At 47.7% G+C, this 27253-nt stretch overlaps 1 long non-coding RNA gene across 1 annotated transcript in view; it reads right to left on the reverse strand.

Moving 5' to 3' along the window:
* Nucleotides 1–27253, reverse strand: part of LOC144161957 (uncharacterized) — a 75706-nt gene that overhangs the window by 22721 nt on the left and 25732 nt on the right. The window contains exon 4 of the long non-coding RNA XR_013320547.1: nt 16517–16629. This is a non-coding gene — a long non-coding RNA (uncharacterized LOC144161957). The remainder of the gene's footprint in view (nt 1–16516; nt 16630–27253) is intronic.

The following is a 27253-nucleotide window of genomic DNA, read 5'->3' on the forward strand; positions in this document are numbered from 1 at the left end:
CAGTGGCTGTGGTGGCATCCACGTCCGTTGGGGATGCTGCTGCATCCACTGTTTCCTTCTCTCCACCGGCCCGAAGCACACGCGAGGGCACGGAGGAGATAGAGACGGAGGAATCCGCAGCAGTTCCCACCCCCGCCGCACCGCCTGTGCCACCCGGGGCGCTCCTGACGCCCTTGGCCGTAGCGGCCAAAACAAAGGGCATCGGAAAGGGTGCCAAGTCCGGGGTGCTCGGTACGCCGGGTACCCCTTCCAAATCTGATGACGAGATGGATGTAGGACCTTTCCTGTCTGCTTCGCAGCGGAACGAGCGGGTCCCTCCATCTAAACCTCCAGAGAAGGTAAAAAAACCCCTTCCAAGAGTGCAAGCCCCGAAAGACCCTACATAAACAGTCACACTCCAGCAGCTCTAACAAATCATAATGGGAAGAGAAAACATAGTTCCATGGAAATGCAGAAGCCTTCTGAATATTCTTGACGACGTGCATGAGATTCTGCATGCCAATCAGCCAAGTTTAATGTGTGTCCAGTAAACACATCTGAATTCCAAGCACACAAATTTCTTGAATAGTTACTTGGTATACAGAAAGGACAGGGACGGCTGCACACACTCTTCTGGCGTTGTGGCCATAATCGTCCGGAAATCCTTAGCATGCCACCCTGTAACTTTAAACACTATTCTTGAGGCTGTAGCAATACGCTTAATAATAATAATAATAGGTTGATAACGGTATGCTCAATATGCGTTCCTCCTGATGTTGCACTTTTGAGCTCTTACTTCGAGGCGCTGGTTGACCAGCCGCCCGAACCATACATTCTAACAGGCGACCTTAATGCTCACAATTCTCTTTGGGGCTCTTCGCGTACGGATGCCCGGGGTCGCCTGATAGAGAGGTTTCTTACATCCTCTGGAGCATGCCTTTTCAACAATAAACAGCCTACATAACATAACATAGGCCACAACACATACTCATGTCTTGACTTGGATATTGGCTCCGCAGTTCTCTTTCCTCTTCTCGAGTGTGGTGTGGGAACCGACCCGTATGGCAGTGACCACTTCCCCACCTCACTTACATATATAGGTAAAGGCCCAAGCAGTTCATCTTCCCATAATAGATTCAATGAAGCACGAGCTAACTGGAACACATTTACAGAGACATCGAAACTACACTACACAACTATGAGACACCCACACGTATATGAAGCCGCACAACTCCTCACGGCGCACATCCTCGACGCTGCCGAAAAGTCCATTCCCCACACCTCTGGTGCCCCGCGCAACCAGCGGAGGCCGTGGTGGAATGAGGACTGTAGGCGGGCGCGAGAGGCCCAGAACAAGGCGTGGGTATCCTCCGTTGGTACCCCACGTTGGGAAACCTCCTCTTGTTCAAACGGGCCAAGGCATTCGGAAAACGTGCGCGCCGTGAGGCAAAAAGAGATAGTTGGCGCTCATTCATAACATCTACAATCTCATACACAGACACACGCAAGGTATGGACACGTATAAGCAAACTCAAAGGACAACAGACACACAGCCTGCCCCTGGTTAGCACAACAGGGGACACACTTGAAGACCAGGCTAACACACTTGCACAACACTTCCAACACATGTCCAGCTCTGCACACTACACAAACAATTTCTTGAGACATAAAACCGCTTGTGAAAAGAAGTCCTTACATGATAATAACTGGTCAAAATCTGGTTACAATTCTGAATTTACACTCTATGAGCTGAGGGCTGCCCTGAGCGCATGTAAACCTTCAGCTCCAGGCGCAGATCGAATTACATACACCATGATACAACACCTACACCCAGATACTCTTGAAACACTCCTACACCTATACAACAACATATGGCTTTCGGGGCACATTCCAAAATCTTGGAGGGAGGCTATCGTAGTGGCGTTCCTGAAGGAGGGTAAGGACCCTTCTTTTCCCGCCAGTTATCGATCCATTGCCCTGACAAGCTACCTGTGCAAGCGCCTCGAGAAGATGATAAACAGAAGACTCGTGTACTTTCTTGAGTACAACGGCCTTCTCGAGGGCTGCCAGGCAGGCTTCAGGGCGGGGCGATCTACAAATGACAAACTTGTCGCCCTTGAATCATACATCAAGGACGCTTTCATTACAAACAGTTTTGCGCAACGGTGTTTTTTGACCTTGAGAAGGCCTATGACACCGCTTGGCGTTACGTGATCCTCAGCGACCTGAAGTCTTTCGGTGTTTCGGCCCATATGCTCAACACCCTAGCTAGTTATTTGTCTGAAAGAACGTTTCGCGTGAGAGTTGGTAATGCACTGTCAAGGATTCATCTGCAAGAAAATGGCGTGCCGCAAGGTGGAGTTCTAAGCTGTACTTTTTTTATAATTAAAATGAACTCTCTTGGTAAGGCATTGCCACCTACCATTTCTTACTCTATGTATGTAGACGAGGTGCAGAGTTCTTTTAAATCTTGTAATATGTCAATCTGTGAACGTCAGGTCCAGCTTGGTGTTAAAAAACTTGCCAGCTGTGCGGACAAGATTGGTTTTAAACTAAACCCATAAAAAAGTCCTTGTGTTGTGTTCTCCAGGAAGCGCGGGATCCATCCGGACCCAGATATTACTCTTAATGGCGTTTCAATTCCTGTTAAAAAGGAGCACAAGGTTTTAGGCATAATATTCGATAAGCAGCTAACGTTTGTTCCACACTTGAAACATCTTAAGCAAAAATGCCTAAAAACTATAAATATCCTCAAAGTTCTCTCCCATCAGTCGTATGGTGCAGACAAGCAGCTCCTTCTGCGTGTTTATAGCGCCCTAGTGGGATCCCGTTTGGACTACGGCAGTGTCGCATATGGGTGCGCAACAAAACCGGCACTCAGAATGCTGGACCCGGTGCTGCATTTAGGTCTACACCTCGCATGTGGTGGTTTTCGAACTAGCCCTGTCCAAAGTCTGTATGTAGAATGTAATAAATGGTCCCTAAATCACCAGAGGGTGTACCTGAACATTTTATATGCCTCAAAAATCATGTCTATGACAAATCATCCTTTTACTCCGACCATTAGTGATGCATCCTCACAGCAACTCTTTTTAAATCGTCCATCAGTCTCCATGCCCTTTCCTCTAAGAGTGTGAGAAGAAGCTTCTGAGCTAGGAGTCTCGTTTTCTAGCATCCACAAGACACCTATCATTGATTCCATTGCCCCATAAAATTTCTGCCCTGTGTCATACGACCTGTCTTTTATGCAATTTAGTAAGAACAGGTCACCAAGGATTGCGATTTTGCAGCATTTCTTGTTTGTGCAGCATAAGTACCGAGTGAAGAGTTTTGCAGTGGTGCGTCCAAGAATGGAACTGCTATGGCTTGTGCTGCGCATGGGCCAAACTTTCACGCCAGCAAAACAATGAACCTTTGTAGCAGTATATTCACACCGGAAGCATACGGTATTTTATTGGTAATAAATCTCAGAGTCCAACATCAAATCTTAAACTCCATCATGTACATGGACTCTCTTGCATCAGGAAAGCATTCCAAAAACTTTGTCATCAATCATGTTTTAAAGGCTATCATGTCTGCATATTCATCAAACCTTCAAATAACTTTCTGTTGGGTTCCAGGGCACTGTCAAATTGCCGGGAACGAAACCGCAGATCGAATGGCCGCTGCAGCTACACTTTTGAATACAATGGACATAGCAACAGTGCCATACACAGACATGAAGCCGCACATCAGACACCAACTTCGCAACAGATGGCAAACACACTGGAGTGAACAAACAGAAAACAAGTTACACATTATAAAACCACGCTTGGGACCATACACTACTGACACACGCAACAGATACACAGAAGTTGCCCTTGCTAGGTTACGGATAGGGCACACAAATGCCACACACTGGTATCTCCTCACGGGGTCTTCAAGGCCCCAGTGTGGCAGGTGGCGAGAGGCCCTATCAGTAGTTCACATACTCTTTCAATGCAAAACAGTTTACACAAGACGACGCAAACAATTCCCGCAGCTATACAGACTACACGTCCCACTGCACCCAGCGTTTTTCCTGTCTGACGATCCTATGTTTTCTATCAAGTGCGTTTTTAAATATCTAGAAGAAGTTAAATTTTTAGACCTCATTTCATACCACATGTGATCACTCCCTGGCCCTGTACACCAGCCCTGCTCATTGTTGTTTTGTGATATTACTTTTGTTTTTGCTGAGTTATCTTAGTGTTTACGGTTTCACCTCTCATATATGACTATCATTGTGGCGCTCTTTGCCCCAGTTGGCCTTGCGCCATAAACATCCAATCATCATCATCACTAAACGACGATTATGAAAGGTGCTCAAAAGATGGCGAAGTGCGGCAGCTTTGCCTACGGGAAGGTCGGAGGAGATCATTTTGGCCGAAATCTCGACATCAGGAATTGAAGTGGTTTGGGTATCAGAAATTTATGGCGGGTCCGCACACAAAGCTAATATTTGGTGGTCACCTATCAGCCGCAGTGTAGCCAGAGAAATACCCTTCGGTAGAACTTCAGCGGATGTTCCAAAGTTGAGGATTGGTAGGTGAATGTTGCTGTCCACAACTGTCACAAAAGTATATCGTACGCCACTTCGCGCAACAGGAACACTTCCAGAACAGGCTAAAGCACGTAGTCGGCATCAGAAAACGGAGGGCTCGCCGACAGGTGAGTGGAGATTGCGGCTTGTGGCCGTAAACATACCTTATGCGTGGAAACAATAAGGCATAACGGTTCTGGATGCATCTAAAAGGGTTCTTCAGGGCTCGAATTGGGAGAAGACAAGTGAAGACGGAGGACGCATGTGGATCAATCGTTAAGAGCCGAACGCTCCCACAGGAAATCTTGGCCTCAGGCCGTGAGGCATCATCGGGTTGTGAGGTCATCGCTCCAATACAGCAAACAGAACGACAGTTTTGTTGTCAGCTATACGAATACGTGGAGCACACATTCCTGCGATGGCAAACGTCCCTCCATCAGTGATCTGTGCGACACTGGGCATCGCCGGAGTGAGAACTTTAAGAAGGCGGCGGCGTAGGTCTGAGCCCATAACCCAAGTATGGGCCCCGGTGTCAATGAGAGCACTTACTGGAACACGATCGACGTGAACGTCTAGTAAATTTCGTCCGTTGGGAAAAGTTTGTGGGTTATTTGGTGGCCGGTTCATAGATGAAGCATCACCTCCGGTAGGTGCACATCTTAGTTTCCCGGAGAGGAGCGGTCATACGAGGTCGGGGACAGGATGCGGCGAAGCTGCGCCGAACGGGACTGGCAGCCTTGCGGTGACGGCGACCCGTAGTTTCAGCGTGCTCGGGTGTCGTCGTCTCGGGAGGGTGGCTGAGAACGGGGAGAAAAACGAGCCGGGCCTTCTTTTGGGTTGTTATAGGTAGTAAATCATGGTCGGGGAGGCACGACTCTGGCAGCATCGCGCCACGTGGCCAACCCGACGACATTGGAAGCATACGGGTCGATGGTCACGCGTTCTCTATACTTCAAGGTTTGTGTTCGGGTAGTTGAAAATAGAATGGCGGGCTCGCCCATCACTGGTAGGCGGAATGGGGCTAGATGGGAAGTTTGGTTTGTTAACGGTGCAGACGGATCGAGCGCCCACCTTGGCAAGTTATAGGTGGCCTGCCGTTTTCGGCAACGCATTGGGGAAGAACAGCTGGGGCCACGGCGTCGAGCTCTCTACGTACTATTCTCGTCAAACCTTCGGGTGGAGCCGAGGTCACGCAAGATGACATTGGAGGTGAAATAGCTTGTTATGAAATGTCTTCGCAAGATGATGTGGCGGCAGTATTTGGGAGCCGGATGAACTGCGATGCAATTCGGCGGGTCATCGCCTGCTCGAACGGGCGGCACTCGGCGATGATAGCCTCGACGGTAGCACATTCTTTGCAGATGAGCAGGTGGAAAGCGTCGTCAGCTATCCCTTTGAGTACATGTCACACCTTGTCAGACACAGTCATATGTGCGCTAGCTTTTTGCAAAGGAATAGGACGCCCTGAATGAAGTTCGAATTAAAGGTAAGACACTAAGCATTCTTGGTCATTCCGGTGAGAGATCTCTAGGGCATATAGCCCTCACGTGGTCTTGCCTGGGAGGGGCGCAGCAATCGCAGGCGGCAATCAACGGACTGCAGTGCGGCAGCTGATAGGGGCGCGCAGAGGCAAGAGTGATTTGCGCGAATGCTAAAATGCGCTTTCCAGTGTGCAAGGTGAGCCAGAGACCCTGGTGAAAACGCCTTGCGGCAGTTAGGAGGCTCCGTCAGGCTCCGTCAGGCTTCTGCTTTTGCACGGAGTGGCCTCAAGTGTACTGCGTAAGCGAAGCAGTCGACCCCGCTTTTGTATAAGGGTAGCCGATTGAAATGCCTTGGACCATCGTGGTGGCTTCAAGTGACGCTTCTGATGACGTTTGAAGGCTGGAGATGCGGCGCTCAGAAGCTAACCAGATCTTTTGAGCCGCTTTTTTAAAGTAAGGAGTGATCTGCGGCTCAGTAATAGTGAGCGGCAGCTCTTTGGGCGAGAAGGAGCTGCTGCTCGCCCCGTCAGTGATTCGTGTCGAATCAGGTCACACCGAGTGAGCCACATCAGAACCACTGAGTGACGTAGCCCCCTGAGCCAACTAAGCCGATGAACCGGCTAACCTAATGAGCCGGGTCTTTGGTGCGAGTTTCGCGCCACCTATTATAAGTGCGAAAAAGCATCTGCGTGCCCACAGCGCTTTCCCGCGGTCGTGTTTTTTGAGCATACAGTCCGTGTTAGGAATGAGACGGATCTTTTGAGCCGCTCTTTGACTGGCGGTTCTTTGGGACAGCCGCTCTTAGCGGAGCCGGATATTCTCAGCCGCAGTTTAAAAGGGGGGGGGGGGGTCTCGGACTTCGGCGGTTCTTTCGAAGAGCTACTCCAGGTGGCTGTGCATACATGTCCGCACGTTCCGGTACAGCCAGTGGAGTTGTATCGGCGGACTCAGCCGGGTCCTTTGCGGTCGTTTCGCCTCATATTATAGTTGTGAAAAAGCAGAACCAAAGTGTTGTTCATGAACCACAATCTACACGCCATGCAGTAAAATTGCATTCTCCTACCGTGTTTCCCTGAATACTTTTTGTCGCGTCACTGCTCAACAGTAAAAGCGTGTTTGTAAGCTAAAGACACATGAACACTTTTGTAATGACGATGAAGCGAATTCTTCTCGGTACGAATAAACCGGACGCTTTAACAAAATAAAGGCCTCCATAAAAACAAATGGTTCCCGTACTTCAATTAGGTATAACTTAAGTTATGCCAGTTACATGTTCCAGAATTAAATTAACCGCTGAGCCGTTCAAAGAAACCGGTTTACTTCGGCGAAGAAAGCCGTTCTGAGTTGCTCAATTAAGTGAGCCGTTTTTCCCAGCCTGCGAGTCATGTAGAAGGGTGCTGAATGCCCGGCGAACTCCAACGAATCATTGTTGATGGCGGCGGGTGGAAAGGCACCTCCGCGTAGCTTGTGACGTCCGCACTGTCGTGGAAAAGTCGGGTTAATGTTCAGCGACGACTTCGGCAGCATGTATACAGCATTGGTATGGTTGCTTGTAGCTGCGAGCAGAGTTACCTTATATAGGAGCTGCTAAACTCTCCATAAAACCCATGCACCAAAAAACGGCCCGAGAATTGGTCCACTTCTTTGGATTCCATACAGCGGCGCACTCTGTTGGTGACAAATTAAGCTATACATCGTGATTTGCCACTAGACGACCTCTGCGGAAAATGGTGTTTCGGTGCTGACGGAAATTTGTGGCCCCGAAGGAATGCAATCGTTCAACCATGCATGTGTTTTACGAGCATTCGAAGCAAAAGCATCGAAAAAAATGCGACTGTGTGTCATTGAGACGCGTCGTCGCTTGTGCATTGTCGTCTGCGACGCGTAATGTGCGGCCTTCCGGCGGAAAAATGGCTTAATATTTTCCTTCGATGGCTTTACGCAAGCTTGAAAGGAACATTTAGAGCCATTTGATCAGCTACTATATTATCTTTTGCAAGCAGTGTGCTGTAGCCCGAACGACAACTGCAAATTTAGTACTTTCTCGGATAACTCAAAGGACACCAAGGTATTTGTGCTTCAGGCCGTATCGCGGGTCTACGATTTGTAAGGGTTTCTCGCAGTATGTAGTACAAAGAACACTGCTGTTTCAGGAGTTCTGGGTTATGAAGGTGGAGTTGGACGAGGAGCTTCCGGTCGATGTTGCAGATAAGTGGTGTGACTGGAGAAACAAATTGATACACATGCCAAAGATACAAGTTTCCCGAAACATCAAGCCCGGAGTTGCGGAACCACGTGACAAACAGCTACACATTTTTGTCGATGCGAGCCTGAACGCTTCCAGAGCTTGTGGGTACCTGCGGGTAAAAATGCAAGTGGCAAAGTGACTAGCGCTTTAATAGTACCCAAGTGAAGCATAGCCCCTATGAAAGCTCTGTCATTGCCACGACTACATCTAATGGACGCATTGATAGGAATTAGCTTGCTAAACTAGATCGCAGAATCGTGGAGCTACCTAATTACAAGAGCGCAAGATTTCATATGGCCGGACTCAACCGTATAGCTTGGCTGGTTACAACGAGCAACTTCAACCCCAGACGGCCTTGTGAAGAACCATGTCAAGGAAATCCTGTCCCACACATCAGACTGTAGCTGGCGACATTGTCCAGGGGAACCAACCATGCAGATCTACTGACCCGAGGGGCTCCTTAGATGCACTGGCTACCGACGCAAACTGGTGGCAGGGACCAGCTTGTCTGAGCAAGAACTCATCATAATGGCCAGACGTCATATGCATCTACAAGCCCAAAGTAACGAGATTTATTTCTTGAAAGCTGCAATCCCAACAACGGTTCACGCTATGGGAAGCCCAACGCCTTTCGCCCCACTTATGGACCCCGCTAGGTTTGGCTCGCTGCGCAAACGTCTCCTAGTTACCCCATGGATATTGCGCTTTGTTTCCAACGTTAACTGCCAGACGAAGCAAGCAGCAGTCCTCCCTGGAGAAGAAATATTGGCAGCTGAGAGATAATGAATCCCCCAAGTTCAAGGGAAATCGTTTCCTAAAAGAAAGAGGTTGGCTGCAAGAAGGTCAAGGTTCGCCTTTTGTTTGTAAGTCATGAATAGCCACACTATACCCATTTTTGGTGACAATGGTATACTCAGCGTCGGGGGAAGGCTACAAAACCTCACCGGCAGCCTGGATGTGAAGCATTCAATAGTACTCCCAAGTAGACATCGCTTTACCGAACTACTGTTTGCGGATGCCCATCGTCTAGTGGTACACGCAGGAGTGACGGCAATGATAAACAACGTACGAGAGCAATTTTGGGGCCCAAGAACAGGACTAGCGGCAAAGAAAGTAATCAGTCGATGCGTGATATCCCCCCCCCCGTTTCGCATTAAATCCATCGTGACGCTGTATCCACCACTTCCCACGCGCACGGTGGAGAAGACGAAGCCATTCGACACTACAGGACTTGATTTCGCCAGACTGTTGTATGGGAGGTCATCAGAGGGATCCTACAAAAAAGTTAACATCGCACTTTTGACGTGTGCCCTAACAAGAGAATTGCACTTGGAACTGGTCTCGGATATGTCCTCACCTGCATTACTGTTAAATTTCCTGTTCTTCATTGCAAGAAGGGGACTCCCAAGTACAATTTATTTGGATAATGCCCTAACCTTCTAGAGAACGTCTCTGGCGCTACAAAAAATGGGGAAAGTAATAAAACTAGACGACTTATAGGAATTCATTGTAAATCAGAGAATTAGTTGGAAGTTCATAGTTGAAGCGGCCCCCTGGTGGGGAGGCTGGCGGGAACAATTAATCGGAATCGAGAAAACCGCGCTCCGCAATGTTTTATGATGAAGCTGCCTGTGCTGAGAGTGAAGCGGTACCTAATTTACGGCCGCTCACATGCAGTGAAAATGACGCAAGTGATCCTGTAGCCATCACGCCGGCACACTTCTTTGTTGGTAAGCAACTAACTACGTTACCTGAAGTATTGAAGGAGTCAAACGAGATGAGTACGCACGATGGAAATCACTATCGCCGGCGCTTCAACATCGACAGAAAATAATGGAAGTTTTTTGAAGCGATAGAAACATGAACATTTCTTGCGACTACCATCAGCGCATCGCTGGGCCACGCATCACTGAACAAATTTAAAGATAGGCGACATTGTACTAGTGGACAATCCTAAGCCGCCAAAGTTATTCCGGCCACTAGCCCGGTATCAAAAAGTGTACCCAGACACTTCCGGATTGTTTTGAGCCTGTTCAGTGTGGTTGCCAGAAGACAAGATCATCAAGAGGCCAGTACAGAAGCTATGTCTTGTAAATCTGGATTCCGCCACACTTAAAGGCCAACTGCACTCAAAATTTTTTTTTGTCCAAATAAGTAGTTTATGCTCTTAAAATCACCATGGCGAAATCCTTAGCTTCGTAATCACAGAGAGCGCTAGGTACCGCCGTTCAAAGTACCTCCGAGCAGACGACGTTTGCACCTGGCGGAGAGTCGCCGTAACAAGTTCCGAGCGGCCTGTGACGGAGGTTGGGGAACCTGTACCGTGAAGCTCGCGCTTCTCCGGCGACTTGCAGGGCGCTCCGCCGGGCGCAGGGATGCGTTCGCCCGGGGTTTCTCTGCTACACCAGCGCGCTGTACCGGCGTCGCCATCAAGTGTTTAAACTAACCGCATAGGCAGTAATATCCCCCATTTTTCTCAATGCCAAAAAAAAATAAATAAAATGATTAGAAGCCTCAACCCATTCAGGCGCTTGCGAACGTGTTGGAGTTAGCAAAACTCTTTTTACTTGAAAATAATATTTTTACTCAAAGAAAAAAATAGCGCGAAAGGAGCACTTGCCTTACATTTGTGATTCCTATTGCATTTACCACAGAAAAAAATATATATTATAAATTATTGACCACTTGCACTTCCGCGTCCAATATTGGCCTCATTTAAGCTGGCCCAACGCCACCTCTATCCTTTAGACATTTCCAAAAGTTTTACGACCCAAATAGAGTTCTTGTACACGCGGCTATAAACATTTGTGCGACTTTTGTCTACCTAGCTAAGTGAACCAAAATCAGCCTTTCTCGTAGTAACAAATACACCCGCACAAATATTGGCCGTCGTATTTGGGAAGTGCAAAAACTAAACTGCTCCTCTCCTAAACAATAGAATATATTTTTGTTCGATTCCCAAGAGAAGTATTTACTTTGAGCGTTAGATTTAGTTTATTTGAAAGTAAAACGTTTTCAACAGTACCTGTCTCTGGTTAAAGTAGAAAGCAGCGGTAGATAGGAAGTGTTTTCGTGTTTTAGTGCGTCATTTAGCTCTTGAGGCGGGCTTATAGTTTCAGATCCCTTTTATAATTCGATTCTCGATGTGCACACAGGGGAAAAAAATACCGGGCCGATATTCACGAAGCTGTTTGCATGTAATGTATAGTAGAAATAGTGATTTATCTCCGCCCGCGTGCGATTTATTCCCTTCAGAGAGGGCGACGTGATAGCCGAGGGGTCGGCTATAATAAAAGCTGCTTTTCTATATCGTATACGAGGAAATAGATTTGTAAATCAGGGTCTGTTTTTTACTTGCAATACCGAAAATTGCTATCCGGCAGTTATTATGATGGAAAAAATTACTGTCGGGTGGTCTACTTCATCTCGATTGATAGCAACGGGATGCCGGAATTGCGCCCAACTCCATTGTCATGGGCAAACGTTAGTGGAAGTTCTTCTGTGGAAATAAAAAAGCGAAACGCGGCGCTACCACGCGCATTTGAAGGCGGCTCTGAGCGACCGCCGGCTCTGGCGCGGTCGCTTCCGTTCCCTCACGTACGTCACGTCCGACCGCCGCAATGGCCGCCTTTTCTATTCAGTTTCGGTTCCGAAAACGCGAATGTCGCGAGCCGTTTGCGTCGCGCGCGTTGATGTTTGAAGCGCAGTATTTTGCATTTCGCACCCTTTTTATATGAACTGTTAGGTGACATTATTTTTACGTTGTCGAAAATTTTAGTGCAGTTGGCCTTTAAGGCATTGAAGGATGTTTGAGACTAGCAGGCGGCGAAGAAGAGGAGGTCGTGCGCTTGTGCATCCGCAGATCGTGCCCAGCGAAGCGTGCGCTACTATCGTTGTCATTGTTACTCTGTCATCGTCATTAAAGCATTCCATCAGATCTCACGGCTTCGTTTCATGGTAGCTAGACCGCAACGACGTTGTCGCTCCACAACAGGTCGGACCCATGTTGTGCGCGAGCGCCCGCACAAGTGGCAGTTGGTCGAGGCAGTTGCGCAGACGCAAAAACAATCGCAAAATAATAACCGGAGTTAAAAAAGCAATGGACAACTTATAAAAATCCAAAACTAAAAATATTCACCTTTAAAAGAAAGCTCTAACGTTATATTGTTAGGTTGAATAATTTGTGTGCTTTGGATCGTGCACGTGGTGGCCACGGTGGCGCGAGGGTGCACGCGATCCAAAGTTGGGGAGGTATAGCTGCGGGTCGTTGTTTTTGAGGTGGAGCATCGTAACTAACTAGACCGAAGAGCTCTGGCTGACATGGGTTGTACCAGAAGACGAAGTGTCGTTTGATGAAATATCTGGGGACACTGCATGCGATATATAGCGAACACAAGGGCGAATGGAGTATTCCAGGTACTGATTTACGGTAGCCGTAATAAACTACGGGAGGAAATAATTTGGTGACGTCCATCTTCGCCCGTTCAGTACGTTATAGACTACATTACCTGTGGTTGACGAACACGTTCGTTGGGCGTACGACCATGTTGTTGTTGCGGTTGCACGAGTCATGCGCCTCTACCTAGACGGGAGACAAAACACCATTGCGCGAGATGGTGGGTGCGTTTGATATTTGTCTCATCGGTGGTCCACAGTGTCTGCTGTGTAAGCGGGCATTGAGGGGACAACGTTTCAGGGGAAAGGTTTTGGGGTGGTGTCGGGGAAAGGCTCGTCGTGGGTGTAGGTGGCGGTGGTGTTGTCAACCGAGGATGAAGTGAAGTCGCCGCCTCGGTGTTGCTTGGCTCGCCGGTGCCTTCGCGTTGCATGGGGGAAGCGGGCTGGGAAGGTGCGCGATGTAGTCGGTTCTCATTCCTGTCGGTGAGGGTGCGGCTTCCGCGCTTGGGTTCGAGATCAGGGTGTGGGCATCAGTTGGAGGGGCATCGGCGTGCAGGATGGCACGGAGGGTACCATGTGTGGTGGCGTAGCGTGCGCAAGGCGTGCGGGTACTTCGCGTGCTGCAGTCGGCGGCGGGTCATCCTTATGAACATAGTGCGCAAGCATGGCAGCTCAGCGGTGATCGTAGGGGGTTGCGCTGGGCGGTTTTACGGCGATAACACATCGAAGATCAATAGGCTTCGCTTCCCAGAGGATAAAATGTTGCAGCAGCTGTACTCGATCTCGCAAAACCGACCTCTGGGTGTAGTACAGCTGGAACTCTGGTGTGGGTGGGTCCCACGGCTCCATACTCGTGTGGCTGGTCGGCTCGCAAACGCGAAATGCCCTTGTCTTCACTTGTAGGAGGGAAGACGTGGACACGAGGTAGCGGAAGCGGCCTCTACATTTATTGATGCGCAGGCCCGGCCTGAATGGGGAGTGGGGAAGAACAGCAACCACAGAGGTGTGTAGTCATGTGCTATCTGATGCGTAGCAAAGGTCACGTGCCAGTCCTGCACGCTGATGGTGATGATGGGGCTGCTGAAGACAGTGACAATGTCGTCGCTACATTGTAAAAGATATGACACCATTTACCTGGTAGAAGCTCAAAGGTAACAGCAAACATTCATTGTGCTTGTGTTTGATACACTTGCTTACCCAGCTTCCATCGTGATTAAAAGTAGATGGCTGTGATTTAAAATGACATCAATAAAATGGCAGTCATTAAAAAATCGTAGTCATTAAAAATTGATGCTGGAAGCGTTTGTGATCGCGAGTGCCGTGATCTTCACCTCAGGACCGACCGGCCGTTCGTTCAGTCGCTGTTAATTTATAAGTTCTATGAATCTAAAATTATCTTTCACACAATAAAAATATGCAGGGACTACAAAATGGTCTGTCGCACGGCAGATAATAATAGTAATTACGAAATGCTAGATGTAGTGGCTGAAGGACAGTTTATGGTGCAACAGGTAATTTGTGTATTGTCTACAGGGTGTTGCAAAACAGAAAGTTCTGTAGTACAACAGAAATGTCGCATGCGATAGACATTTTGTAATTTTACTACAAAGGTTTTTGTAGTGGGACTACAGAATGTCTGTCGCATGATAGATATGTGTGTTGTACTGCATTAATTTCTGTCGTACGACAGACATTCTGTCGTCATACTACAGAGATTCCAGTCTCACAACAGACCATCCTGCATTCCCAACAGAAATATCAGTTGTGCGACGGAAATGCCTGTCGTACGACAGATTTTCTGTAGTTGTACTACAGAAGTTCCTGTCGCACGACAGACCATCCTGTAGTCTCAACAGAAATCCCTGTCGTGCGACAGAAATGCCTGTCGTACGACAGAATTTCTGTAGTTGTACTACAGAAATTCCTGTCGCACGACAGACCATCCTGCAGTCCCAACAGAAATCCCTGTCGTGCGACAGAAATCCCTGTCGTGCGACAGAAATCCCTGTCGTGTGACAGAAATTCCTGTTGTGTTTTTCGACTGGGCCCTGTAAGTCAAAGAGTTCTCCCCAGCGCCGGAGCTCAGAGACGGTGAAAACTTGCATGACTACATGGGTCATGTTTGTTTGCATTATTCTACTACCCGTCTCCGACATGCCCATCGTGCATGATGCTGCTCGGTTTCCCTGGCTGTGTGGAAGTAAAGTTACGTTCCACTGGATACACTCTTCGTAGTCCTCTACTTCGCTGGAGCCAGAAATACGGAAGCCAAGTGTCACTTGCAGAAGTAGAAATATGCGCACCAGGATGCTCCGTTATGCACATAAAACATGCGGTGACGAAACGTTACTCATGTGATGCTAACCAACAGTTGTTGATTCCATGAATTGTATCGTGAAAGAAGTCCGTTTTTGTTTAGGACAGTTTCTCTTTTGAGGCGGAATGCAACGCGCACACAAATTTGAAGACTACTTATAGGAAAAAAAGAAGTTCGCTGGAATCATGCATTTACGGTTTACGACTTGGAAATTTTCTTCCGCGGTGCCGTACTTCTACGCTGCCTTTTATGTACGTCTCTTCCTGTACGGCTTTCAAGAGAACTGGCGCCAGATGAGGGACGAACATTTCTGGAGATGGTTTGAACTTATATTTCGCCAGCGGGTATAACCCTTCTTTCAGTCGCGTATGGCACGTGCGCGTTATGTTATAGTCTACCCCATTTATCCCCGATGAAGTTTGTAAACTTGTATTTGGACATGATTTTTAGGGGAAGCTTCCGGGTGAACGGAGTTCTCGCTGCATTTACTTGTTGTTTCCCGCAGTTAAAATAACATAAACAATGTTTTTGGAGCCGCCAACTGCCTCATCACAGATGATTGATTTTGATTGTAGGGTTTAACGCACCGAAGCAACGCAGGCGATGAGTCGCGCCGTAGTGGAGGGCTGCGGATTAATTTTGACCACCTAGGGATCTTTAACGGGTGCCGAAATCTCGAACACGGGCGTTTTTGCTTTTCGCCTCCATCAGACACCACAGATGACTTTGTGGTGTCTGGTGTATCTGGTGTATCTGGTGTGGTGTCTGGTGTACAGATGACTATCTGGTGTATAGCATTCTAGCATTTAAACGTTTGCTTGTACTAAGGCGGTTCCATTGTGGTTTATTTACGGCAAAGGTATTCCTTGAGCCGGCGCTTTTAACTGACACCAAGTGCTTATTTAAACCTGAAATAGAAGCTCTGGTTTTATATTTACTGACTTAAAATAAAATATTTTGTGTACTTCCACTCACGTCCTTTCTATTAAAAATTCATTCAGAAAACTGAAAGCGACTGGAACCACTTTCCAGCCTCTGTTGCCGCTATCACTGACGTCTAATTGTTTAAAAATGTCTTGCTAACCATTTGATGTAAGCTCACCAATATAACTACACTGTATTTTCTGTTTTTGTTCGGTTATTTTGTACGTGTAATTCATTGACGCAACCATGATGAGTATTCATATTTTTGGTGGATCTGCCGTTGTAACTTCCCGGTATCTTGCCTATTTTTGCCGTCTTGTTATAGTTCTTTTACTTGTCAGACTGCCATTGTATGTTTGTATATGCTGCTTTTTTGGTTTCCCCAAACACTGTGCACCCGCTCCTCTCTGCAATGCTCGTGCCCTGAGGGTATAGAAATAAATAAATTAAAAAATAAATAAACATTCTAATGCAAGGTTTAAAAACATACAGGGGTATAAATTATTTTAAGATTTAATAGGGTGCACAAACAGAAAAACTAATGGCACTGTTTGAAGGGAAGTTATAAAAAAGAAGCACAACACTTCTCAACATTAAAAATATACCCATACATTTCTTCCAACGCATGGCGCTGCCTTCCGATTTCGCTGGTATACCTTCTCTGTACACGTGCATGTTGTCCTTTCTTTCGATGTAAAATTTCCCTTCTAATAATTCTTGGGAGCTGCGTATAGGCAGGTTATTTATTAGGTGACATGAGCTGGGTACCAGGGAAGGATACACTATGTTGTTAACACTACTGTTTCTGGCAAAAAATGGAATAGCCGCAATACTAATATAACTGCTTATCATTAGTACATTTCGGGGATTCAGCATAAATAAAAACTACATAAACTACATAAATAAAAACTACATAAAAATAAAAGCTACACAGTCGACCCTATAAAATAGGGTCGACTGTGAAGTTTTGAGGAGCACAAGTGACCATAAAGATTTCATCAAAATTATGCGGAGTGGTGTTAGAATGACAGGGTTTTATACATCGTCCTTAATTCGACATTGGACGTCTTTGCGACAATCATCGTATAAAAATAGTATCGTTTACAAGAAAAACTGTTACATACCACACGACATTTCATTGTGGGAGAATAAACTCGGGAGTAGCGAGATTTAAAGTTCACTCCAGTAGACCGCAAGTGAAAGCAGTGAAACCTAACCGAAGGAGCGAATATACAAACAGCGAAACTAATCTTTCTACGCTCACTGATTAAAGTGGACGAGTGTGGACTGCAAAACCACGTGTGAGCATGCCAAAACAATGGCTTTTGGCAAAAGAGCCTCCGTGAAAAAAAGATGTGTACATGGTGTGCGTGAATATTGACAAAGAGAACCTAAAACAAAGCAAATCATACGTGTGTTGAAAGCACCTCCAGTGAGGATTCAACCTTGAAGTTGTCTTCCTGACACGGAGTGTCAACTCACACACCGACGTATAGTGCCGAGTACACACTCGCAGGGAATTTACAAGCATTTCCGACAAAAAAAGAGGTAAAAGTTTTGTCCCTAAAGGCTGAGTAATAAATGTTGTGAGCCACAGAAGTTACTGAAATAAAGCTGCCCTTGATGAATCGACACAATACTTCCGGAAAGCAAGATGGCTGTGCAAGTATTAGTCGTACTCCCTGTCTGGTCGACATCATCATGATAGACCTGGCCAACTAACCCAAATAATTGTTGGTATCAGTCTCAGTGTTTATGGTGTTATAATTTACCCTCAAGTCTTCGCTGCACGGAAACGCAAGGAAGGTTGGGGCTGCTTTTGCGGATTAGGTTTCGAAGGTGCATTTTCAAGTAAGCCTTGGTTGTAGGAAACCCTTACCCACCTGCCCTTACCACCGGACGACCCTTACCAGCGGCGACGATAGTGCGTATCGTCACGGCTGGTGATATGATTCAAGCTCGCAGACCTGTTTCGTCTACAGTTCATCGCCGCCAGGTATTGTGATGACACCTTCAGCCGTTTTAATCCACCTCTTCTCATAGCGCAACACAAGGCTGAACTTCAGCATGGAAGCATTGCTCTAACACTTGTGAAGTGCTTCGCGAAGGCTTGTTCGGAGTTGACAGCTTTGTTTTTCCCATTTGAAGGATTGTTACCAGCGCTGACAAGTATTTTCTTCTGGGGCAGAGCCTTTTTGTATTGGTTGCGAGAGACAATTTACTATTTTTCAGACCAAAATAGGCCAAGTGAAAACGATTACATGAGTGCAGAATTTAGGGAGGTCGCGTAAAGTATATGTTTAAATAGCAAATGTTTCACAACTTTAAGCAGGAGCCGAGCGATATTGCAAAAAAATGAGAAACTGAGGAATAAAAATGAATGCTCCGACAACAATGCGCTTAGACCACCCAGCTTGATAAAGACCGGGACAGAAGGCTTACGCAACAGGACCAGCATTCGCAAGTATGTCACCGAAAAAAATTAGAAAACTTGGTGAAATGAAAATAAACGATGTCACAGAACTTGTTCAAAAAGCGTCTAGGGTCTTGAAAGAGCCCACATTCCCGTCGGAAAGACGCATGTCAGTGTGTAACGCGACCTGGGGATGCAAAAAAATTCATTTTGCATTTTAAGAGCCAACAACCGCGGGATCGTGTTCTTAAAAATACCGTAGCAGCATACCACAAATGGTTTTGTACCTGATTCGCGAACGGGGTAGCGGCGATAACGCTGACGGCGCTGCAGGTTACAGTAGTCTGGTCTTTATGAATAAGCCCTTGTCGCCAAGTTATAAGCGTCTGCCAGTGTGGGGCATAGCAAAGAACGGAGAGAACAACCGCCGCTTTCTCTAGACGCGCAAAAACAACATGTCTGCATCCAAGTACGAGGGCAGCACACTTCACCCATTGGTATGGTGGATGGTTTTTCCATAATGACGTAGCTAGTAACTAACAAGTATGACCAAATCTCTTTGTCAGGCAATTGAATTTGCATTTAGATTGATTGATTGATTGATTGATTGATTGATTGATTGATTGATTGATTGATTGATTGATTGATTGATTGATTGTGTGGTTTAACGCGCCGACGCAACGCAGGTGATGAGGCGCGCCGTAGTGGAGGGCTCCGGATTAATTTTTACCACCTGGGGATCTTTATCGTGCGCCGAAATCTCGTACACACGGGCGTTTTTCCTTTTCGCCTCCATCACAAAAGCGGCCGCCGCGGCCGGGAATTGAACCCGTGACCTCGTGCTCAACAGCGCAACGCCTTAGCCTCTGAGCCACCGCGGCCGGTGAATTTTCATTTAGTTGAGATGTTATAGTACTTGCGGAAACAGATAGTTCGCCTCATTCCATAATTGGCCATCGTTAACAGGCTATTTTAGTGAAAGGCACCGACAAGCACAGAAGCGGTGTGGCCATCTCAATTTCTCCTTGTAGCTGCTACGCGCAACTGCCGTAGCATACTATGGTATGAAGAGACCACGAGAGGCTTAGTGTAGAAGAACCTAGGAAACTAATATCTGTATTAAATCGCAAATCTAATGGTGATTCATATGGTTTCACACAAATGGTAGATTATATGCTTGAATACGCTTCACTTGAAAGGGTTTGACTAATGCTTGGTATTTATTTACATTAACCATCTTGCTAAGACCACCCAATAAATAAAACTATTTTCATGTCAGGTGGATGTCTTGTGACTACAACGCCAACTTGCGTCACGTTAAAGGGATGCTAAACGGTAAATCCAAGTTGGCCTGTATAGATCGATTACTGTTCCGGGCATCTAAGTACACCATTCACGAGAATAGCAACGGTTGAATAAGGTAGTCGTTTGCGAGAAACGTGAAAACGGGTGTCAAGGTCCCGTGCGCATTTAAGTACCACGGTTTGTGGCGGAACGGCAAGAGCTCATTTGATATTTAGCTATAAATGTTTTCCTCGCAAAAGCAGTTCTCAGCGGGTTCAGCACGTGAAATAATTGAAAATGAAAACTGCGCGGGCTCTTCTTTAAAAACGCAAAGTGCAGCTTTTACGCATGCCGAGATGCGCTGCTTTCATCACGCTCAGGCCGCCATGTTTTCATTTTCATTGTGGAAAATTGATCTCTACATTTGTGCAAAATTACGAAGTCAATAATCTATGCTTCGGCAAGCAATAACCGCGGCAGGAAGCGGCAAAAGAAATAGGCGATCCGCCTGAGCTTGTTATCATCTGTTCTCCGCGCGTGGATATCGCCATCTCAAACCATGCCCGCGCCAGGTTCGAAACTTATCGCCCGTGAAAGGTAAAGCGGTAAATACCTTGTGCTGTTTCGTTCAGCGCAAGCCGCTGTTGGAAATACGTAAGCGTCGCGTAGTTCTACTCTCGGGCCCAGGAAAGCCCGGCACGACTACTCAATCATAAATTTCTGTGTCAATAATATGTGGCCGGTGTTTTATTCAATGAGCTTACAAAAAGGCGTCTTCACTGTAAGGTTATCAAGTTCGACTGCTCAACTTGGGATGTGTCGTCGCAGCTGATCGGCTTTCACTGACGCACTGTTCATCACACTAGTGTAGTAGCGGAAGCTTCTTTGCACCACCGAATTCCTTTCTCCCATCTGCAGCCGGCCGTCGACAGCGCGCCTTTGTGAAACACTGGTATTCGCGGCTCGGGCGCCTCTCCCTACCCGCTTCGGGGAACAACTTGTTGTCCGGCCGATTCCTGGGATTAGCCCTGGCGGAATGCTACGTCCGCTCGTGGCACCTAATAGTGGAGGAAGTGAAGCTAAAGCGATGTTAAAGAGTATGGGTGGCAAGATGGAGCCTTCAGGGGTACCAGCTGATAAATAATATGGGGGTAGGTAGAGCCCGGTACAGAAAAAGAAGCGTTACGGTTAAAGAGGAGGAGCGGATGTAGGTATACATGCGAGATCCCCAGTTAGCTTTGGCTACGTTGCAAGAATGGCAGTGTGCCGAACATAACCGAAGGGCTTATGAATGTCGAGAGCAAGGATGCCACGGAGCTGAGAGGAGCTACGAAAGCCGTAGACGTTGTGGGAAATACGGAGGAGGGTGTCCTGAGTGGATATGTAATGGCGGAATCCGGTTTGGGTAGAAGAGAGGGCAGAAGTGTGAGACAGGTTCCATTCAAGGCACGTCAATGTCATACGCTTGAGCAGTTTATCAACACAAGATGTAAGCGACATAGGGTGAAGATTTTGAATAGTGTGTGGTTTGACTGGTTTGAGAATCAAAATAGTTTTGGAATCTTTCCAGGACGCCGGCAGTTTGCCACTGAACCAGATGTGGTCATAAAGAGCCAGGAACTCAAAAAATGCGCTCGGGAAGGCTGCGGAGTAGTTTAAAAGTTATTCGACCTTCCCCGGGAATCGTGTTACGCCGAACGGTATTGAGCGTCGGGACAGTTCTGTTAGTGTAAAAGGCTGGTCGAGGGGGGACGGAGGGAAATCTTGGGATGGAAGTGAAGAAGAAGAATATGTGTGCAAGTGGGGTACATGAGTAAGCGCAGGTCCTCTGCTAGTGTTTTAGGATATTGCTTCGTTGAGAGGAGGATACGGGGAACAGGATGGACTGGTGAGGACAGTTGAATGAGCGAGCGAAGGAGGGACCTAGCTTGATTGGTGTTCATTGCTCGATGCAGAGAGTCACAGAAAGTCCACCAGTTCGAGCGAGCTAACTGATCTGCGTAGGTCTCAGCTTCTTGTGCGAGCAGGTTTAAACGGCGCAGGCGACGGTTGGCTTTGTTGCGCCGCCAGCAGCGAATGAGTGAGTGGCGCGAGTCCCGAAGGTGCACTAGATGGGGGTCGATAAATGAGGCATCGGCTGTAGGGGCGACATATTTGTGTGCCGAACGTGATTGTGGATGAGGATGATGATGATGATGATGATGATGATGGTTGGTGTTTCATGGCGCAAGGCCAACGAGGGCAAAGAGCGCCAGAAAATAAGTTATATAATGAAGCGAGGTGATTACCACAAAAAGGTAGGTATAAAAACATGTAAATCGGACATAGTAAAATCAATTAAAAGTAATGGTGATGGCTGGTGTATAGGGCCAGATTTGATTATGCGTGATATGAGATAAGGTTTAAAAACTTAACATCTGACAAATAATCAAAAACACGTTTCATAGAAACACTGGCATCGTCCCCTAGAAACAGCGATGGATGTAGTGGGATATGTTGTCTGTAGAGTTCTCTGAAGTGTTTGTGTCGTGTTGTGTGAAGTGCCTTGCATGTTATTAGTATGTGGACTACGGATAGGCCTTCCCCGCACCTGCTACACAGAGGTCTAGGAGATCCCGTGAGCAGGTGGGAATGTGTTGCATGCGTGTGGCCTATCCGTAATCGAGCCAGGGTAACTTCGTTGTGTCTGTTGTGAGTATCAGTAGTGTATGCTCCCAAGAGTGGCTTTATAATGTGTAGTTTGTTGTCAGTCTGTTGATTCCAGTGTGCTTGCCATGTTGTGCGAAGGTGTTGTCTGATGTGTGCTTTGAGGTCGGTGTAGGGTACTGTTGTTATGTCAACGGTAGTTGTAAGGGCAGCAGCGGCCGCCATAAGGTCTGCGGTCTCATTACCTGGAATTCCAGAGTGCCCTGGCACCCAGCACACGGTCACCTCAAGGTTTAACGCATGCACAGACATAAGAGTCCTAATGAGGGCATTGACCACATGGTTTTTAGACTTCTGTGAGGATAATGTACGCACAACAATTAAAGAATCAGTATAAATTACAGATTTCGTAATTCGACTTAGAACAATATGTTGAACTACAAGAAGTATGCCATAGGCCTCTGCCGTAAAGATACTTGTATTTCTATTCATAGTTCTACAGACATTAAAGGTGCCACCATGCGCAGCACAGGAAACAGTTGTGGCAGTTTTTGAAGCATCCGTGTAAAATTCAGCACACTTATATTTGTGCTGCAGGGACAAGAAATGTTGCACGATCGCGCTTCTAGGCACTCTGTTTTTCTCGACACTTACAAAAGATACATCGCATGATATCGGGCGAAGCTGCCACGGTACTAGAAGTTCAGTAGCGGAGGTTTTGATGGTGTCTGAGAACATGACATCAAGTTGCGACGCTTCTTCTCTTACTCTGAAAGCGAAGGGAGCAGAGACTGATGGACGATTAGTAAGAAGTTGAGATAAGGATGTGTCATAAAAAACTGATGTAAAAGGATGGTGAGGCATTGATGAGATTTTAAAAGCATAAAGCAAGTCTGTGTAGTTTCGCTGACGTTCTAGGCTCCATTTGTTGCCCTCTACCTACAGACTTTCGACTGGACTAGTCCGAAAGGCACCACATGACAGGCGGAGCCCTAGATGAAGCACAGGGTCCAGCATTCTGAGGGATGTTTTAGTGGCTGACCCATAAACAACGCTACCATAGTCCAGCCGTGAGCCTATCAAGCTGGTAAAAACACGTAAAAGAAGTTGTTTGTCAGCACCAAAAGAGATGTGCGACAGAACCTTCAGGATATTCATTGTTTTTAAGCATTTATGTTTTAGTTGTTTTATGTGGGGGTTGAATGTGAGCTTTTCGTCAAAGATTATACCTAAAAACTTGTGTTCCTTTTTGACAGGAATAGAGGCACCGTGGAGTCGAATGTCTGGATCCGGCCGAGTGCCACGCCTCTTAGAAAACAGAACACAAGCGCACTTTCCTGGATTAAATTTAAAACCATTGCTATCTGCCCAGCCGGCTAGCTTGTTCACACCAAGCTGCACTTGGCGCTCGCAGACAGACAAGTTACAAGACTTAAAAGATAATTGTACGTCGTCTACATAAATTGAACATGAAATCGACGGTGGCAATGCCTTCCGAAGAGAATTCATTTTCACAATAAACAAAGTGCAACTCAAAACTCCACATTGCGGTACACCGTTTTCCTGCACATCAACCCTAGAAAGTGCAGTTCCCACTCGCACACGAAACGTTCTTTCAGACAGGTAACTAACAAGCGTATTCACCATGTTACCCGACATACCAAAGGACTTCAAATCGCTGAGGATGCCGTACCGCCAAGCAGTATCGTACGCCTTTTCAAGATCAAAGAAGACCGTCATGCAGTACTGCTTGTGGAGGAAAGCATCTTTGATATAAGACTCTAACGCAACGAGTTGATCGTTGGTAGATCGCCCCGCCCTGAAGCCCGCCTGGCAGCTCTCGAGAAGACCATTGTACTCTAAGAAGTACACGAGTCTCCTGTTTATCATCTTCTCGAAGAGCTTACACAGGCAGCTTGTCAGGGCAATGGGGCGATAACTGGCGGGAGAGGAAGGGTCCTTCCCTTCCTTTAGGAAAGCCACTACTATGGCCTCCCTCCAAGAGCGTGGGAAGTGCCCCGAAAGAAATATTTTATTGTAGAGGTGAAGAAGTGTTTCAAGCGTGTCTGCACGTAAGTGTTGTATCATTGTGTATGAAATCCTGTCTGCACCTGGAGCTGAAGGTTTACAAGTACCGAGTGCGACCTTCAGCTCATGAGGTGAAAAGTGGGTGTTATAGGATGAGTTCGACTTATTAGTGTCTCGCAAGGACTTCTTCTCACATGATGCTTTGTGTTTAATGAAAGTGTTGGTGTAGTGTGCTGAACTGGACACGTGTTCGAAGTGTTGCGCAAGTGTGTTAGCCTGGTCTTCCAGTGTGTCCCCTGTTGTACTAACCAGGGGCAGGCTGTGTGTCTGTTGTCCTTTTAGTTTTCGTATTCGTGTCCAGACTTTGTGTGTGTCAGTGTATGAGTTGATGGAAGTGAGGAAGGTGCGCCAACTCTCCCTTTTCGCCTCACGACGCACTCGCTTCCCAAAAGCCTTTGCCCGTTTAAAAGAAATGAGGTTATGTGACGTGGGGTACCGGCGAAGGACACCCCACGCCTTGTTCTGGGCCTCTCGCGCCCGCCTGCAGTCCTCGTTCCACCAGGGCCTCCTTGGGGTGCGGGACCCACTGGAGGCCTGGGGAATGGACTTTTCGGCAGCGTCGAGGATGTGCGCCGTGACGAGTTGGGCGGCCTCCTCAACGTGTAGGTGTTTTATGGATGTGTGGTGTAGTTGAGATGTTTGTGTGAATGTGCTCCAGTTTGCTTGTGATCCATTAAACCTGTTATGGGAAGATGGACTGCTCGGGCCTGTACCTATATACGTTAATGAAGTGAGGAAAGGGTCACTACCATATGGGTCCGTGCCCACACCCCACTCAAGACATGGAAAGAGAACTGCGGAACCAATAGCCAAGTCAAGATGCGAGTATGTATTGTGTGCTAAGTTATGGTATGTAGGCTGTTTTTTGTTGAAAAGGCATGCTCCGGAGGATGTAAGAAACTTCTCTATCAGGCGACCCCGGGCATCCGTACGGGAAGAGCCCCAAAGAGAGTTGTGCGCATTAAGGTCGCCTGTTAGTATGTATGGTTCGGGCAGCTGGTCGACCAGCGCCTCGAAATCAGAGCTCAGAAGTGCATGATCAGGAGGAATGTAGATGGAGCATACCGTTATCAACCTATTAAATATTATGGTACGGATCGCTACAGCCTCGAGGACAGTGTTTAAAGAGAGAGGGTGGCATGCTAATGATTTCCGGGCGATAATGGCCACACCTCCTGAAGAGTGGGTGCAGCCAACCCTGTCCTTTCTGAATACCATGTACCTATTTAAGAAATTTGTTTGTTTAGAATTGAGGTGGCTTTCCTGCAGACACATAATACTTGGCTGACTGGCATGCAGAATCTCATACACATCGTCAAGATTTTTAAGGAGGCCTCTGCAGTTCCATTGAATAATGTTTTCTGTTCCCATTATTTAAATTTAAGAATGACTGGAGTGTGTGTGATCGTGTGTGTTCATGTGTCGTCTTTCGGGGCTGTTACTCTTGGATTAGGCTTTTTAGGTCTTTCTACTGGCTTGGCCGTCGGAGGCCGCTCCTTGCGCTGCGTTGCAGGCAGGAACGGCCCGACATCCATTTCGTCGTCGGATGTCCGAGGGGTGCCCGACGGACCGGGCCCCCCGGACTTGGCCCCCCTTCGGGAGCCCTTCGTTTGAGCCGCCACCGCCGCGGGCGTTGGGGACGCCAAAAGTGGCACGGGCGGTGCGGTGGCGGTGGGAGCCGATGCGGGGCCCGTGGTGTCCATCACCTCGGTACCCTCCAACGCACTGGAGGACGAGGAGACAGAGGCGGGAGCGGCCCCGGTCCCGACAGAAGTGGTTTGCGCCACAACCGCTGCTGCCTCAGCAAGCGGCGTGGTGCCGGGTTGGGCTGCGTGAGGCAACCCAGGGGGGGGGGGGGGGGGGGGGCGGGACCAGGTCAGACTCGCTGAACTGGGTCCCTGTGGACACCAGACGCCGCTCCGCCCCCCGGCGAGCCGCGTCGGCGTACCTCCCCAGAGGGAAAGAGGCGAACCTCTTTCTCGCCTCCGGGAAGGTGATGTTCTCAGTTACCTTGATGTTGATTATCTTTTTCTCAAGTTGGAACTTCTCACACTTGCGGGAGTACGCTGCATGCGGTCCGCCGCAGTTCACACAAGACAGGGTATCAGATGGACAATTATCGCTTGGATGATCGTGCGCCGCGCATTTCGCACACGTCGTTCGGCCACGGCAAGAGTTGGTACCATGCCCGAACCGCTGGCACTTAAAACAGCGGCGCGGGTTCGGGATGTACGGACGGATGGAGCAACGGATAAAACCTGCATATATATGTTGTGGGAGAACGGCGCGGTCAAAGGTCAAGATAATGTGCTTGGTGGGAATCTCCTTGTCGTCTCTACGGATGGTGATGCGTCTCACGGCAGTGACGCCCTGATCCTTCAAGCCGGCAAGGAGATCCGCATCGGTTTCGTTCAGGAGATCTGGCTCTGATATCACACCCTGCGAGCTGTTGAGGCTCCGGCGGGGTGTGACCCTGATGTCAAGATCAGCCAGTCTAGTCTGAGCTAGAAGCTTTGTGGACTGCTGCTTGTTATTTACCTCGATGAGGAGTTCACAAGTTCTTTGTTTTTCGGCCTGATATGATTTTCCTATTATGGCTTCAAGATACTTGGCGATCAAGAAGACTGACTGAGATGCAAGAGGGTGGATTGGATTCAGAGACTCCATGACAAGAAATCGAGTGTAATGATCTGGTTCAGGAAATGTCAAAGATGGCAATGGGGGAAACGATACTTCGGTGCGGCCCCTTTTAGGGGGCCGATCACGGTTGGGGGGGGGTTTTAGACAATACCATAAAGCATAGTATACAAGCAGGGAGACGGGGGTACTTTCTCCTTTGACCTTACCCTGGTAGTCAAAGAGGTCCCGGAGCTCCCTGCCTGGTAGACAGGCAGGGAGCCCATCGGCCGGAGCTTGA

This window comes from Haemaphysalis longicornis, unplaced genomic scaffold, assembly GCF_048455015.1.
Source record: "Haemaphysalis longicornis isolate Haplotype H1 unplaced genomic scaffold, Haemaphysalis longicornis Haplotype H1 scaffold_12, whole genome shotgun sequence".
Classification (NCBI taxonomy): domain Eukaryota; kingdom Metazoa; phylum Arthropoda; class Arachnida; order Ixodida; family Ixodidae; genus Haemaphysalis; species Haemaphysalis longicornis.